Source organism: Zingiber officinale, chromosome 1A (genome assembly GCF_018446385.1).
Source record: "Zingiber officinale cultivar Zhangliang chromosome 1A, Zo_v1.1, whole genome shotgun sequence".
Taxonomy (NCBI): Eukaryota; Viridiplantae; Streptophyta; class Magnoliopsida; order Zingiberales; family Zingiberaceae; genus Zingiber; species Zingiber officinale.
The window spans coordinates 110182217-110197918 of record NC_055987.1 but is presented as its reverse complement, the minus strand read 5'-3'; the positions used below and the strand labels follow the sequence as shown (position 1 = coordinate 110197918).

Below are 15702 nucleotides of genomic sequence, written 5' to 3'. Positions count from 1 at the left end.
AGTCCTCGTCATTTGAACATAAGACTTTCTGTTTTTCATTTCCATATGTTGCATGTTCTTTTCTGTTCTTCAACATATGTACAAGGCTTCTCCACCTCCAAGGATTCACTCGTAGAAGGACATCTTAGTGAGCTTTCATTGTATTGGAGTAGAAATCTTCTTATTTCAAAATAAGTAAATCTGATTGTCTAGTACTTTCTTTCTGTTTTGTTTTACTTTAATTAAGTGTTTATCTAACTCTAGTCGAAAGAATGAGAAGGGTATATTTATAATTTTAGGACAATTTATCCCCCTCTTGTCGGTCATACCAGGACCAACAATTAGTATCATAGCCAAATCGCCTCAAAAAGACTAACTGCCATCTGAAGCAGCAAAGAGATGGTCGGATCTAGCATCTACCTACCAAAGTTCAAAGGAGAATTTGCTACATGGAAGAAAAAGGTGGTATTTTTTTTTTAAAATAGATTTTGACATATTACTAATAATTAAATATGGGTTTTCAGCACCCAGAGATTAGTAAAGAGCCGAAAAAGAAGAATAATTTTGAACCAAGAAGGAGCAAGCCAACTCTGTGGCAAACGATAAGGTAGAGTTCTATCTACTCACTACAAGAAAAACCCTCATAGACATCGGTGGAATAACAGCGGTTTTAAGCAAAAACCGATGTCTTTGAGTATTTTACACCGGTTTTTCCAAAAACCGGTGTCTATAAATGCAGATTTTCGCTCATAGACATCGGTTTTTTAAGCCGATGTCTATGAGCGTCTTTTTTTCGTTAATAGACACCGATTTTAACAGCGGTTTTTAAAATTCGGTGTCTATGATAAAATAAAATAATTTAATTTTCCCATCGATACTTAGCCGAAATTTGCAACACTTCACTCTTCCCTCTAAATCTAAACCTATATCGCGCCGTCCATCGTATACCATCGCGACGCCACCACCACTTTCCTCCTCGCCTCATCTCCCTCTTCCCCTTCCTAGATCTACGAAAGATGGCATCTTTTTCGTGGACGGAGGAGGATGTGCTGCGGTAGCAAGCGTTTCGCCAAGGAGCTCGCCTCCGCCTCGCCATTTTCCGACCTCCACCACGCAATCCAATCCGCCCGTAGGATCTGGTTCAACAAGGTCGCACCTTTGAACCTCTTCTTCTATCTCTTTCTCTTTTTCAATGTTTCTTTTTTATTCTTCCTTCCAACCTCACCACCCTTCTTCTTCCATAATTCTATCTTTATATTTGCTTTTGTTTTCTTTAATCCGAATCTCTTATTTCTGCCCCGTTGTTTTTTTGGTGTTCCCGTGGAGACCTCCGCGTCTTCCGCCGCCCCCTTCTTCTTGTAGCCGCAGCAGATTCATTGTGACCCCATCATCGAACACTTCCTCCTCCTTCTGCCTCATCACCGCAGAGCGCGCCATTGGACGCGGAGGTAGAGACACTGTTTCAGCGGGCTTCATCATGCTCTACCCTCCTATTTCCATCATTCACCCACTGCTCGACACGATGTTGCCGGACAAAGTATACAGATTCACAAGCGATTGAATTGGATTACCTGTAGGAAAATTTCCAGACGCCATGGTCGAGTCGGGGAAGTTACTCACGAAGCCAGCGGGCGCCTTGCCCTTCTGCCAAGAGTAGGAGTCGGTGCTATCCGTGAAATTGCGGAAGTAGGAAGTCACCGGTGAGTTGTTCGACAAAATGTCACTGTATTTCGGGTGGTAGATCGAGAAGGCACTCCTGCTCAGGTTGCTGTGATCGTTCTCCTTCGTGTGATGTGAGAATGAATTTATGTTTCTAGGCACGGATTTTAGATTCGGAAGTGAGGTGAGGAAGCTTGGCTCGGGGGCCGACGACAGCATATGCTCTTGTTGCTGAGTCTGGAAGAGATTTGTTGGCGTCTTCATCACCAGATCGGAGAAGTACGAGGGCAAGGGAGTGATTGCGGTGGAATTCATCAACCCCGCCTTCTGCAGCAAGGTTGACCCGGATGAGGATCCGAAGATCACTGGAGCTTGGAATTGCTGGCTTGTGTTGTTGTTCATGAAAGATAAGCTTCCGAGCATTGGGATGGCGGTGCTGGGGTTACTCTTCTGGCCAGTCTCAGGTAGGGAGGCCGATGTGTTATCCAAGAAATCATTTTTAGCTGTGGAATTTGCTTGGACAGATGCCTTTTCCCCTGTTCCATAGAGACACATGTTTGTCAAAGAACGATTTGTCGACCCAAATCCAGCCGATTTCTCTATCGAATTCATCAAGGAAAAGGAAGAACCCAGACAGAAATCGATGGCCGAGCCATTCTCTACTCTCAATCCGTTGATGTTATGAGACGATTTCTTGCGGCGCGCCGCACCGGACTTCTTGAGCTCGTAGTTGATGTTATGAGTGCGCATGTGGAGCTGCAGATTCTGGTCAAGCTAGAAGCCCTTGCCGCACACTGTGCAAATGTACTGACCGGTGGCCAGCTGATCCTCCGGGCGCAGCGCCACCACCTCTGCACTAGGATCTGGTAATCCAAAATTTTTGTTTTGCCATCAATTTTAATGGCCAGCAATTTTAGATGATCATATAGACACCACATACGTTCACACAAAAATGAGAAAGATTATATGGTTCATTACTAAATCTAATATGCAGTTTGAACTTTAAAATTCCTAAATTTTTGCATGTATTACTAAATTTGTATGAAGCGCAGTTAAATCTTATTGTTCTACTTGCTATTGTCATATACATACAAATTAGTTACTGAGTGAACATTAAATAGCATTCTGAGTTTGTATAGACATGTCAAAAGTAAACACAGAGACTCAATAATAAGATCTTCTGATCTTGTGCAATACCACCACAACCCTTACCAGAGTTGGCTGACATCTTCAGACTAGATAGATTTATTTTAAACAAGAAAAATTCATGCATAGAGCTATGGTTTTTGAGCATTCAACTTATATTTGCTAAATACCCCAATATAGGCTAAATTCAATAATCAAACTTAGAAAAAACTTGGTTTATTTTCATCATATAAGTTCAACTTTTAGCACATATTAATCAATATAATAGCATTTAATATTGACTCAAAATCAGATTGCGCAGTTGGACAAGATAATAGGTATCAGAATTCCTACCTGGACACCCTGCTGGCCTGGTTGTTCTTTTCTTCTTTTCAGATGGGTTACGATTTGGTTGTTCATGGTTGCCTTGGGCTAAGCTGCCTACAGTAGAAACCCTTCTTGGCATCTTCCTTGTGCGTAGCTAGGGTTGCAACCAGAACAATCTAATATCCATATCATAAGAGAAGAAAAATATGTGCAGAAGTAAAAGTGTGCATGTTTGATCAGCATTATTGCATTGTATTTATATCTGCATCTATAATGTTGTTATATACGGAAACATTGGCATTAAATAAAAACATGAAAAACACAATAAATTGGAACTGTGGGTTAATTATTTCTATGCATTAATGATTTATTTCTTCTCCAAAAGAATGGGGTATTGGAGTTTCCTTTGGATTCAAGAATGATCTGCACACTGAGATTTGCCCATATTTAGGATTATTGTTTTTGTCATTATACTGATGAAATAAAAAATGTTTATGAACAGAGAGATTTCTTTGTTGACTTCGGGTCTCTCTCTATATTTATATGTATAACCATGCGTGTCTTAGATTAATTGTTTGTACATTCAATAAAAGCAACATGTTTGAATTACACAGTCAAATTATGTGCAATAATATAAGAATTAACTAAGATTAACATGTTAAATTAGGAATTGTTTGGATTCATTATGTTGAATGGCAGTTCAATGACTCATCATCTTGATAAAACTTCTTAACCTGAACACTGCAAGCATGCTGTAAAAGAAACTGAACTGTACATGGCAATACATGTCAAATGTTAACTATAATCAATGCTAATTATGAGTTGTCAAGGGGAAAATCCAAAAATAAAAAATTCTAGCTAACTTTAATCCCTTCATATAAACATATCGTACCAATCATATATCTGAAAGAAATAGCACATGCAATAAAATTTGACTTCATATCCTTGTTAACAACCTCATCATTACTTATGCTTCATGTTTGGTCTTGTTCTTTTTTGTTATACTACAACTGCTATCCATATTGGGCCTCCAATATATCTATCATACCATACAATAACGATCTGTTTTGATACTAAAATTACTAGCCTTGATTGAATTAATGTTAATCATAAACAGTGCATGTCTCCTACAAAGGAAACTGAATTAAGACATGGTAATACTAGTATACAGTAGGTGTTGTTAATACGAAATATGAGTTGTCAAGGAGGAAAAACCAAAGAAGAAACTTAATTTTTGGCTAACTTGAATCCCTTAATAGTTAATACAAATATAAATCTGTATATATCCTAAAAGAAACAACACATGCAACAAAGTCTGTATATATCCTTATGTTAACAAAATTATTATTTCCTATTTTTCATGTTAGATGTTGTTCTTTTTTTGCTATGACAACATCCATATTTAGTCTCCAATATATCTACGATATCACACAACAACGTATTTTCTTTGGCTAAAACAGTAATGCAACTCTAGATAAAATACAACTTGGTGGAAAGGAACTGACACTATAAGTTTACAAAAGAAATTACCTTAAACAGTGTCTTTAATTTCCCTTGTAGCTAAAAGCACACATAACATTGGATAACTGGCTTTAAATCTTGGTTTGTGTAATGATAGTATGTTACAAATCTAGGTGTGTATATTAATTCTCATCAATGTCTATTAGTAGATATATTTTTTACAAAAATTGTTTTGTTGTATGATAAGTTGCGATAGGGGATTAATTTCTCATTGGCAAAGAGGAAATGCTACATATATATGCCTGAAAAGTGATTATATCTCTTAAACCATCTTTCAAGAAAAGGAGAAGCTACCAATGTCTCTCAAAGCATACTCGACCTGAAGGTCCAGCCACAAGTGTGCAAATATTCTCTTCAAATAATGTGTTTGTGCTAATGCTATGAGCTTTCAATTCCTTATTAGGAACCTTAATGAGCAGATTTTGTCAGCAAATAGTGAAGAGTTTCATTGTCTTACGAAGTCTAAAGATATTTCTGTCAAATTGGAAGAGTGGTTTACACCTGCATAGACTCACGCCCATGTTAATGTGAACAAGGATACCCTCATTCAAGTTGACATCTATATCCACATTGTTGATACAAAGATGGTATGTAGAGTGATCACTTTGCATGCAAAGTGAACAAAGGTTAGAATTAATGAATATCATTTAATACAATTTTTAATCAAACTTGATGATCATAGATGTGATCTATCTAGGTAAACAGATAAAAAATGGTAAAGGTACTTGACAACTTCAAATGCATGAATAATACTACTTAGAAGGAAATATAAGACAAGTGCAAGCCATCACAGAACACATGTTCAATCAAAGGATGCTAATACACAGACACATGCTCTTAAAACAATGGCTGCATTTCTCGATTGTACATCATATAGTTTGTTGCAGCATCCTTTCATACAGGTGTTCACATTCTCTATCTCAGTTGTTAGGTTGTTAGCATTTCTGCTACAAAAGGTGTTTTCATTTTTAACATAGTTTCTAGTGCTACACTATTTTGTTTTATTGACATCACAATGGTTTGTGACAGTGGGTACACCATCAATATCTATTTCTGGATTAATTCATTTGAGAGGCACCATCATTTTCAGTTATTTTCTATATTTAACCTAAAATTTCAGTCATCAATGAATCTAATCATAACTCTTTTTCTTATATTAAGTTTAGTCATCATTTTCGGTTTGGGTTATATTAAGTTCCCAGAAATGATAGATCTATCACTATATGATGTGGTTGAGATAATTGATGAATGTTTATCTTTTTAAGCATTCCAATTAGTCATCTTATTACTTGTTGCTCTTACTGTTTTTTCAACTATGATTTTTGATCTTGGTTTACTAATATATTAGTTATGTGTTTTTACAGTTTACAAATCTCAAGTACTCCAGAGTTGAAATTGATGAAGTGCGGTTCGAATGGGCTGAATGCATGCTAGATTACATTTGAGTAGGAAAGGTATTTGATTTTTTTAAACTTTGGATGATGCATGCATTTGCATGGAATGTAAATTGTGGATACTATCTTGATTTGTACAATATCTATTATCTTTTGATGTTGTAAAAAGAATATTTGTGTATTTTATGGATACTATTGTAAGAAGAATATTTGTGTAATTTGTGGATACGGATTTGATGTATACAATATCTATTATCTTTTTATGTTGTAAGAATAATATTTATGTGTTGGTTACATGGATATTGACTTGTTTGTATAATATCGTTTTTTCACTGTTTCGGAAATCGAATCTGTGTCGTTAAACAATACTGATATTACATCGGTTTTCCACCCTTACTAAAACCAGTGTCATTAACTAATATTACATCGGTTTTACACCGTTGCTGAAACAGTGTCGTTAAATGATACTACACCGGTTTATAACCGATTCGAAAACCGGTGTCGTTAAGTGATACTACACCGGTTATAACCCGATGTCTAAAATGGCAGATCTTTTACATCGCCTTCATAGACATCGGTCAATTTTGTAATAGACAGCGGTGGAAAACCGATGTCTATGAGGGTTTTTCTTATAGTGACTAAATATTCTTCCACCACAAGAAGGCAACTGGATCAGTGCTTATAACTCCGCCAAGAATTTTTGGGAGAAATTCCTAGAGCTACACGAAGGGACATAGGAGGCCAAGCTAGCAAGACGAGACTTGCTCAGAAATCAACTGACAAACCTTTGGATGCAAGAAGGAGAAACAGTAGCCCAATTTTATGGAAAGATCAAGGAGCTCATCACCGAACTGACGAACATCGGAGAACTAGTAATAAATAGAGACTCAATCCGATATGCTCTCAATGCCTTTCCGAGAACTCCCAAATGGACATCAATCATAGACACTTATTACATTTCCAAAGACCTCAAAGTAAGTAGTCTAAAAACTTATTTTTGACCTTTGAATTATATGAATCTAGATGTGTAGGAATGAGAAAGGATAAAGATCCAAACAACAATGTTGCTGTAAACACAAGAAAGGTCAAATCAGATTCTGACACATCTCTCGATGAAGATGAAAAAGCCTACATGGTAAGAAAATTCTCAAGTTCTTTAAAAATAATAAATTCAATAAGTCTCAGGCTAAAAAGCATCCATGTAACAAGAGAAGAGTATGATGCTACAATTGTGATGAAGAACAACACATCAAGAATGACTGCTAAAAGAAAGGAGAAAAACAAAATCCAAGCAATTCAATGCACAAGAATCTAAAGGCAACATGAGATAAGTCATCAGAGTCTGAACTAGAGGAGTATATTGGGCTAGCACTAATGGTCACCAAACAGAGAACATCAATAAAGAGAGAGCTACTTTAGAGGAAAGCAGCAATAAAGGGGGAGAGGCAAACTTTAAAACTGACATAGTAAGTTAGGTATGTCTTCTTCCATCTAACCAACTGTATGAAGGAATAAAATTAATGTCTAAGTATTTATGCAAACTCAAATCTAAGAATAATAAATTGAAAAAAATAATTTAGAATTAAAAATTATTTTAGTAAAATCATGTCCATTAGAAGAATTTGTTAAAATAAAAAAAAAATACAAAATGCAAAATTGAAAGAACAAATAAAAAATTATAAAACTCTACAAGTTCAAATTTTATTATTCCAAATTTAAGAAATTATTAAGAGTTAAATTGGTATTTTAGATTTCACAATGGTCAAATCAAAAAAGTGACAAGAAAACATATTTCAAGAAAATATCTTGTTAATCTAGTAGGTAAAAATTTATTTTGAATACCTAAATCATGCTTACTTTAAATAAATTTTTATGTATGTTTTAATTTTAATTTACTTTAATTTTATTTAATAAAATTAATTAGTTAGTATTCTTGGTGTTCATATTTCTTGTTGAAATTTGTTCTTGTATTGCAAAAATATTCTCTTATTATAAAAATTTATGGGATTTTTCAACTATTAATTTATTTTTTAAAATTTTTATTGAAAAATATAATTTAAATTTTAGATTCATTTAATTGATTAATTTTAAATTTTTTTATTTTTTGAGAGATTATTGTTGTATTTTGAATATTGAGAAAAATCAACTAGATTTTTAGACATGAAAAACTATTTTAAAATTTTCTTGTCGAAAATAATTTTATCAATTTAAAATATTTTTTACAGTTAATATTAAAAATATTCTATACTTAAAATGTTTATCACTTCTCAAATTATTATGATTATTTTTGACAAAAAATTTTAAAATTTTTTAACACTTTAAAATAGTTTTTAAATTATTTTTAAACAAATATGATTTTTAATTTTTAGAAATTTAAGTATTAAAAAATATTTTTCTTAAAATTTTTTTCTCAAACTGATCCATGTTTCAATAATCCTTAGTAAAATTTACATATTTTTTTAATATATGTTCCTATTTTTTTTTATGTGACCAAAGGGGGAGAAGATTGAGTTTATGGGGAGGTATAGGTTTTAGATTTTATAAAAAATTTTACTTGTTATAATTGCAAAATTTTTGTAGTAAATTACAAAATTAATATTTACTTATTCTAGTTTTCTTTGATTATCCTAACTTAACTTAGGGTTAATGTACATCAAAAAAGGAGAGATTGTAAGTACCTCGGATAAGTTTTGATGTGATCAACAGGGATAAGTTAGGTTCTGTTGTATTTAATCCTTATAATTAAGTGTCCAGAAACTTAGAAACACAGAAAGTTAAATGAAAGACGCATCTAGTGGGAAGAATGACACAAAAAACGAGTCAACTAGCTCTGTGCATCCGAGGGATGAGATGCTACGGAAGAATACATCAATGGACGAGAAGGATGCATACGACGCTTCCGATGGATGAGAAGCTGGAGCAAAAGTCTACTTGAGAAGAAGGCTGGAGTTGGGTGCAGATGCTCAACTCTGGATGACCGGAGAATCACCCAAGTGACTGGAGCAGAAGTCGGACAAGTCAACATCATGTTAACTTGTCCAAACACCTAGACCATGTCCAAGCGCCCTAACTCCAAGCGCCCGAACCATCCTGGCATAGTAGGGGCACCTTGTCGAAGAGACATTACTACATATGACATTCAGATCCACATCAGTAGCACTCCAAGCGTCCAGACCAATCCAGGTGCTCGAGCAAGAGGTTAAAGTTTTATCATCAGACTATTGCATAGCCATTGTGAGTAGATAAGGTGTACCGTGAGACCAGATCTCCTGGTCCATAAAAAAGTGGACTAGGGGATGGTAAACTCCCAATTGAGGTTGGATTAAAATTCTGATCTGACTGTAATTGGTTGTGATCCCTTCATGGGTTCACCGTCTCCATCAAGTTATAGTTTACGTCAGAGCGGTCAGCCGCTCGGAGGCCGCCATAAGTGGGAAGTGTCCAAGTTGCTGGGCGTTGAGTAGGGGGTGGCCTCCAGGCGGCCGCCCACTCCGACCCAAACTATAACGTGGTGAGGATGGTGAACCCATGAAGGGATCGCAACCTATTGCGGTCAGATCATAATTACGATCTGACTGCAATTGGAAGTGGATCATCCCTTGGTCCACTTTTTTGCGGACCAAGAGATTTTTTCTCTGTGTACCGCTAGGGGCACTAGGAGATGCCACATTAGTAAAACGGCTAGTTTAACCAGTAGGCTATAAATAGAGTCCTGGTCCTCTTTATTTGAACACAACACTTTCTGTACTTTTAATTTCATATTCTACACTTTCTTTTCTATTCTTCAACACGTGTATGAGGCTTCTCCGCCTTCGAGGATTCACTCGTAGAAGGAGATCTTAGTGAGCTTTCATTGCCTTGGAGTAGGAATCTTTCGATTGTAAAATAAGTAAATCTGATTGTCTCATACTTTCTTTTTATTCTATTTTACTTTAATTAAGTATTTGTCTAACTCAAGTCAAAAGAATGAGAAGGGTATATTTGTAATTTAAGGGTAATTCACCCCCCCCCCCCCCTCCCCTCCTCCTTGCTAGTTGTACTAGGACCAACATACTTTTTCAAATATATAATTCATTAAAAGTTTATAACTTAACCTCACTACTTATCATAGATAACACTTTTTCATCCTAGGAATGAGAGGTAAACTAGTCCAAGCGCTCACACTAAATTTCATAATTTCATTGTCCTATTGAACCAAGATCTTGAGATCTCCATTCAACAAGGTTGGGTAACTACTATGAATGTTCTTGTTTATAGATTTTTAATCTCATTTCTCTTGATGTGCAGTATATTTGATCTTTATTCAAATCTTTTGTAAATGGATCTGCAAAGTTATCTATCAATTTGATATAATGGACGGAGATAACTATTAGAGATCAACTGTCTAATGGTATTATGTTGTCGATAAATATGTTGTAGCTTACTCATGTACATGTTATTTTGTTCCCTCGCAATTACTGATTAGTTATCACAATGTATCATCATAGTAGATACTGTTTTTGTTTGACATGCGATATCCCTTAAGAAGTTACAAATGTTGGGATTGTAAGTTGCAAACATAGTCCCACATTAAAAACACATGGAAAAGAACATGAGTTTATAAGAAAAAGATATCTCCATTGGCATAAGGCATTTTGGGTAGAGTCCAAGAGCAAAACCATGAGGGCTTAGTTCCAAAATGGATAATATCATGCCATTGTGGAGATATTTAAAATCTTTTCGATCCTTCAATTGGTATCAGAGTGAGGTTGTACTTCACTGAACTAACCGCCTGAAGAAGCACGAGCCAGAGCCATGATCCAAGATCGAACCATATAGGTGAAACCTGTTGGAGCAATTCCAGTGGTTCGTGTGACCATGTGTTTTGGTGTTTGGGAAAAAGATTTAAGTTAGGTTCACCCTTGTTATTTGACATGTGCATGCGAGTGTGCAGGTTTGCAGGTTACACATATGACTCAGCGTGATGGCTCGGGTCCGGTGAAGGATGGAGCATTCGAGGGACCGTGGACAAGGCAGCAAGGACAAGGGCCGAGAGAAGCGACTTCGAGACATACGTGAAGGATGGCATTAGGGGCGAGCCGCAGGCTTGGATGCATTCGAGGGACGAGAGTCAAAGGAAGTAGGCTTGAAGGCTAGAGGTTAAGGCTACAATGAAGGGTCAAGTGAGTCGTGAGGGTATGAGTGCATGAGAGATTGTACTCAGAGCAAAATTCTAGGTTTAGGGTTTAACTATACCAGTTACTATAGCAGCACTGTAGCAGTTACTGTAGCAGCCGACTGGTGTAGTCGACCTGGCAGCCGACTGGTGTAGTCGACTTGGCAGCCGACTAGGAGCGAATAAAATGTTTTTGTTCACTCGACCAGTGTGGATTAATCGACTGATACTTTTACCAGTCAACTGATATCGAGCTGTTGGGATGTATCGATCGAATCTCCACAGAGGGCAGTCGATTGATAGTTTTATCAGTCGACTAGTAGGCGGGGTTTTCCAACCTGTAGCCTATATAACAAAGGCTTGGGAGCTTGGTTATAGTTGATGAAATTGAACTTGGTTAAAGTCTAATTAGTAGTCTACCAGTGCTCAATGTTTCCCTTGTGTCCAAGAGGTCTTGGTGAGTTTGTGGCGAGGTTTCTCCACCCACAAGGAGGTTTGAGCTAGCCAAAGTTTCCGGTGAGTCATCCACCGATGAATCAGGATCGTCCACCTTACGGATAGCTGTGGAGTAGGAGCTTTATCTCCGAACCATGTTACATTGATGTGTTAGCGATTTGCTTACTCTTTCTTGTTTTTAGCTTTCGTATTTGTATTTCTATAGTTTATATTTCTGCTGCGCAAACTAACTAGTGTAGGAAGCTATCGATTTGGGGGTATCGTCCATTCAACCCCCCCCCCCTTCTAGCCGACTACTGATCCCCTACAAGTGGTATCTGAGCAAGGACGCTCTCCACCGGACTAACCGCCGAGAAGAGCAACACTTAAGAAGATGACCGGCTTGATAGAACCTCCGAAGTTCGAAGGAGGAAGCTTATGGGGCATCACCTTTTGGATGGTGAAAATGAAAAACTTCTTTGAGATAGATTGGGACACAATGATGGTCATCGAAGAACCATTTGAAGTTCCAAGAGACAAGAAAGGAAAGAGACTCCGACCACGATATTGGACGGAGGAGCAAACCACATGATCGGAGGCAAATTTAAAGGTAATATCAATTTTAATTGATATGTTGCCTAATGATGTTGTGAGTCGTGTAGGTAAATATGAGAATGTCCATGAATTGTGGAGCAAAGTTAAGAAAGTTCTAGGAGAAGAACTTTTGGCTACACAAGAAGAAGAAGAGCCCAAGGAGATGAGTTTAATTGCTCAAGGTGTGGAGGTGGAGCAACCGGAAGTTGAGCCATGCTCAACATCCGAGGAGGAGAAGGAGGATGAGGAAGCATCATCAACATCCTCAAGGGTTGAAGAAGAGTCCAAGACAAGTGAAGAAGAGGTCTTGGAGGTCAACTTAGTGAGCGTCTCCACCGAAGTCAAGTCAAAGGACCACATTGTGTGCTTCGGGTGCAATGAGAAGGGACACTACAAGAGTAGATGTCCTATGGATAAGAAAGAGGTATCTCCTAAACTCAATTCAATTTCTTTAGAATCTAATTTGAGTTGTAGGAAGAAGAAGGAGAAGAAGCGCATTAGATGCTTCACGTGTGGAGAAATGAGACACTACCACACAAAATGCCCAAGGAAGGGAGAGCTCAAGAAGTTGGCACATTTGAAGATGTGGGAAAAGAAGTGGAGGAAGAATGGAGGCTCATGTCAAGAGGGAGCTCCAAAGGTAAAGGGTAAGGTAAACCCTAGTTTAAATTTGAAGTCAAATTTAAATTCCTCCATGCATGCTAGGAAAAATAATGATAATCAATATATGCCCATGTATAAGTTTGGTTTCAAATAACATGATAGGAGTAGGGTAAATGTTGATCATAACCCTAGGAAAGCCATTCACGATAAACCTAGGCATAATAGACCTAAGGAGAACCAAGGCATTAATCCCAGGAAGGGGAAACATATGCCGTGAAAGTGTAAGTCTAGGAATGCCCAATGTGGACAAATCGACTCTAGGGTTAGGAACCTAGAAAGGGAGAATCAAGCTTTGAAGGCAAAGCTTGATCAATTAGAGAAAACCCTAGCAAGATTCAATGTTGGATCTAAGGGTTTAGATATGGTGTAGGGTAGCCAAAGACCCAACATTGATAGATCGGGTTTGGGATAGCGATCTAGTCCCTCCAAGGCCAAAAAGATATCATATGCTAAGGTTGCATATGACTATGGTAAGGAAAAGCTAATAAATGGCAAGGAAAAGTCATTTAATGGTAAGAAGAAATTAACCAAGGACAAGGTGTCCAAGGTTAAAAGGGTTAGGTTTGTAGGCCAAGTGTCACCGAAGGTGCACCGATGTGGCCTAGCAATTATGGATGAGTCGCCTAGGGAGGTGACCAAGGTTAAGAGCTCTAGGTGAAGCTCAAAGAGTTAATTTGGGACCCATGGCAAATAGATCTCAAGTGGGTACTACTTGGGATTTTAGATGGGTTATGGAATGTGACAAAAGGTTTAGAGATAGATTTGAGTCTTAACCTTAGGGATTTGGTACAATTGGATTGTGTTTCATGCAAAGAAATATGACATTAGGGGCGTATAGCACGATAATTGGTTTTGGATGTATAGATTCCATATAAACCAATGTTAGGGATGTTAGAGTGTATACTAAAAGTCTATCTTTTTGTAAACATTTATTTTGAAATAAAGAATCACATTGGTCAAATGTCTACATTTATATGCTAAGTGTAGTTGTTCAATTAATTTATATTGTATATAACATGGTGTGTGGTATCACACATAGAAGATCATGTTATTAGTTCCTTATAAGTTATAAAAAGTAGCTCACGACTAAGATGGAAAGGAACAAACCATTGGAATAGTCGTACTGTAATTTGATATTAGTTTATCTTGACTATAAAATTACATTAGTACACTCTGAGTGTATTGAGCAGGACCATTTGAGGTAGTTTCTTTTTATACTGACTATATAAAAGAACAATACCTCTGTTATTATGGAAGTGTGTACTCTTAATCATGATATAATAACAAGCACATATACTTAATACTTATTTCTTTAATTTATAAAAGGGTGTGATTTAGCTCGTTAAATCAATAGGTCCGATAAGTTGGAAAATAATATTATTTATATGGTGTGTTGTTGATTATAGAATGAAAATGTGTCCTAGTAATCTAGGTTGATGATGTCCCCTTGAGGAGCTCATAAGGATTGTCATGTAAACCATGCAGGTGGACTTAGTCCAACATGATGATAAGGTTGAGTGGTACTACTCTTGGAGCTAGATATTAATTAAGTGAGTTGTCAGTAACTCATTTAATTTGTGGGCATTCAATATCTTAAACACAGGGAGTCTAACACACTCATGATAAGAAGGAGCCCATATAGCAATATGGGATTGGTGCGGTAGTACAATAATAACTCTTTAGTGGAATGAGATATTATTGATGAACTCGAGTTGGGTGTTCGAGGCGAACACGGGAAGCTCAAGTTCATCGGGAGACCAAAACCAATTCCTCCTCTCGGTCCCTGTCGTAGCCTTTTACTTATAAAGTTTTATACCCACCTAAACTCAACTTCTTACCCACCTTAATGTGGTTAAGGTGGTCAGCCAAGCCTAGCTTGGAGCCCAAGCTAGGGATGGCCAAACCAAGGAGATATGGGTTCAAGTGGTGGTCGGCCTTAGCTTGGAGCCCAAGCTTAGGTGGTCGGCCACAATAAAATAAAAGAGATTTTAATTTTAAAATCTTTCCTTATGTGGAAGCCATGATTTAAAAGAGAGTTTTAAAATTAAATTTTACCTTTTATAGTTTCTACAAAGGATTAAGAGAAAGGTTTGATATCTTTCCTTATTTGTAGATTGAAATGAAGATTTTAATTTTGGAGAAAACTTTCCTTATTGTAATCATCCACATGTTTTAATAGAGAGATTTTAATTTATAAAAGTTTCCTTTTATAACCAACCATGAAGGGAATTTTTAAAAGAGAAATTTTTTATTTAAAAAATTTCTAGAAATAAATTAGGAAGTTTTAATTTTGTGTTTAAAACTTTCCTTATTTGGAGGACTTGTAGGGGCCGACCATTAAAAGAATAAAAGGAAAATTTCAATTTCCCTTTTATTGGCAAGGAAAATAAGGAAGTTTTAATTATGTTTAAAACTTTCCTTATTTGTCAAGACCAAAATATAAAAGAGAGGGTAGAGGTGCCTCACTTCACAACAATACATCTATTATTCCTCTCTTCTAATTCCTTGGTGGCCGACCCTCTCCTCTCTTCTTTCTCTCTTCTCTTTTTGTTGAGGCCGGCGGTACTTGGAGGGTTTGTTTCATCTTGGTGGCTGGTTGCTTGTGGAGAAGAAGAAGAGAAATAAAGCTTCCCTTGAAGAAGAGTTGGTGGCGGAAACTTGCAAGGAGAAGGAGAAGGCTTGGGTGAATTCTCGTCTCGATAGATCGTCGCCCACACGAAGTCTGAGATAAGAAGAGGAATACGACAGAAGATCGTGAGGTCTATAAGTTACAAAAGGTATAACTAGTTATTAGCTTCCACATCATAACTAGTTTATTCTTTTGTTTAGATCTTGAAATACCAAACACAA

At 36.8% G+C, this 15702-nt stretch overlaps 1 long non-coding RNA gene across 1 annotated transcript; it reads left to right on the top strand.

Moving 5' to 3' along the window:
* Window positions 1-976: 976 nt before the first annotated feature.
* LOC122028436 lies at window positions 977-6035 on the top strand. Its single transcript, XR_006124817.1, has 3 exons — window positions 977-1128; window positions 1306-2504; window positions 5976-6035. It is a non-coding gene; the product is annotated as an uncharacterized LOC122028436 (long non-coding RNA).
* The last annotated feature ends 9667 nt before the right edge of the window (window positions 6036-15702 follow it).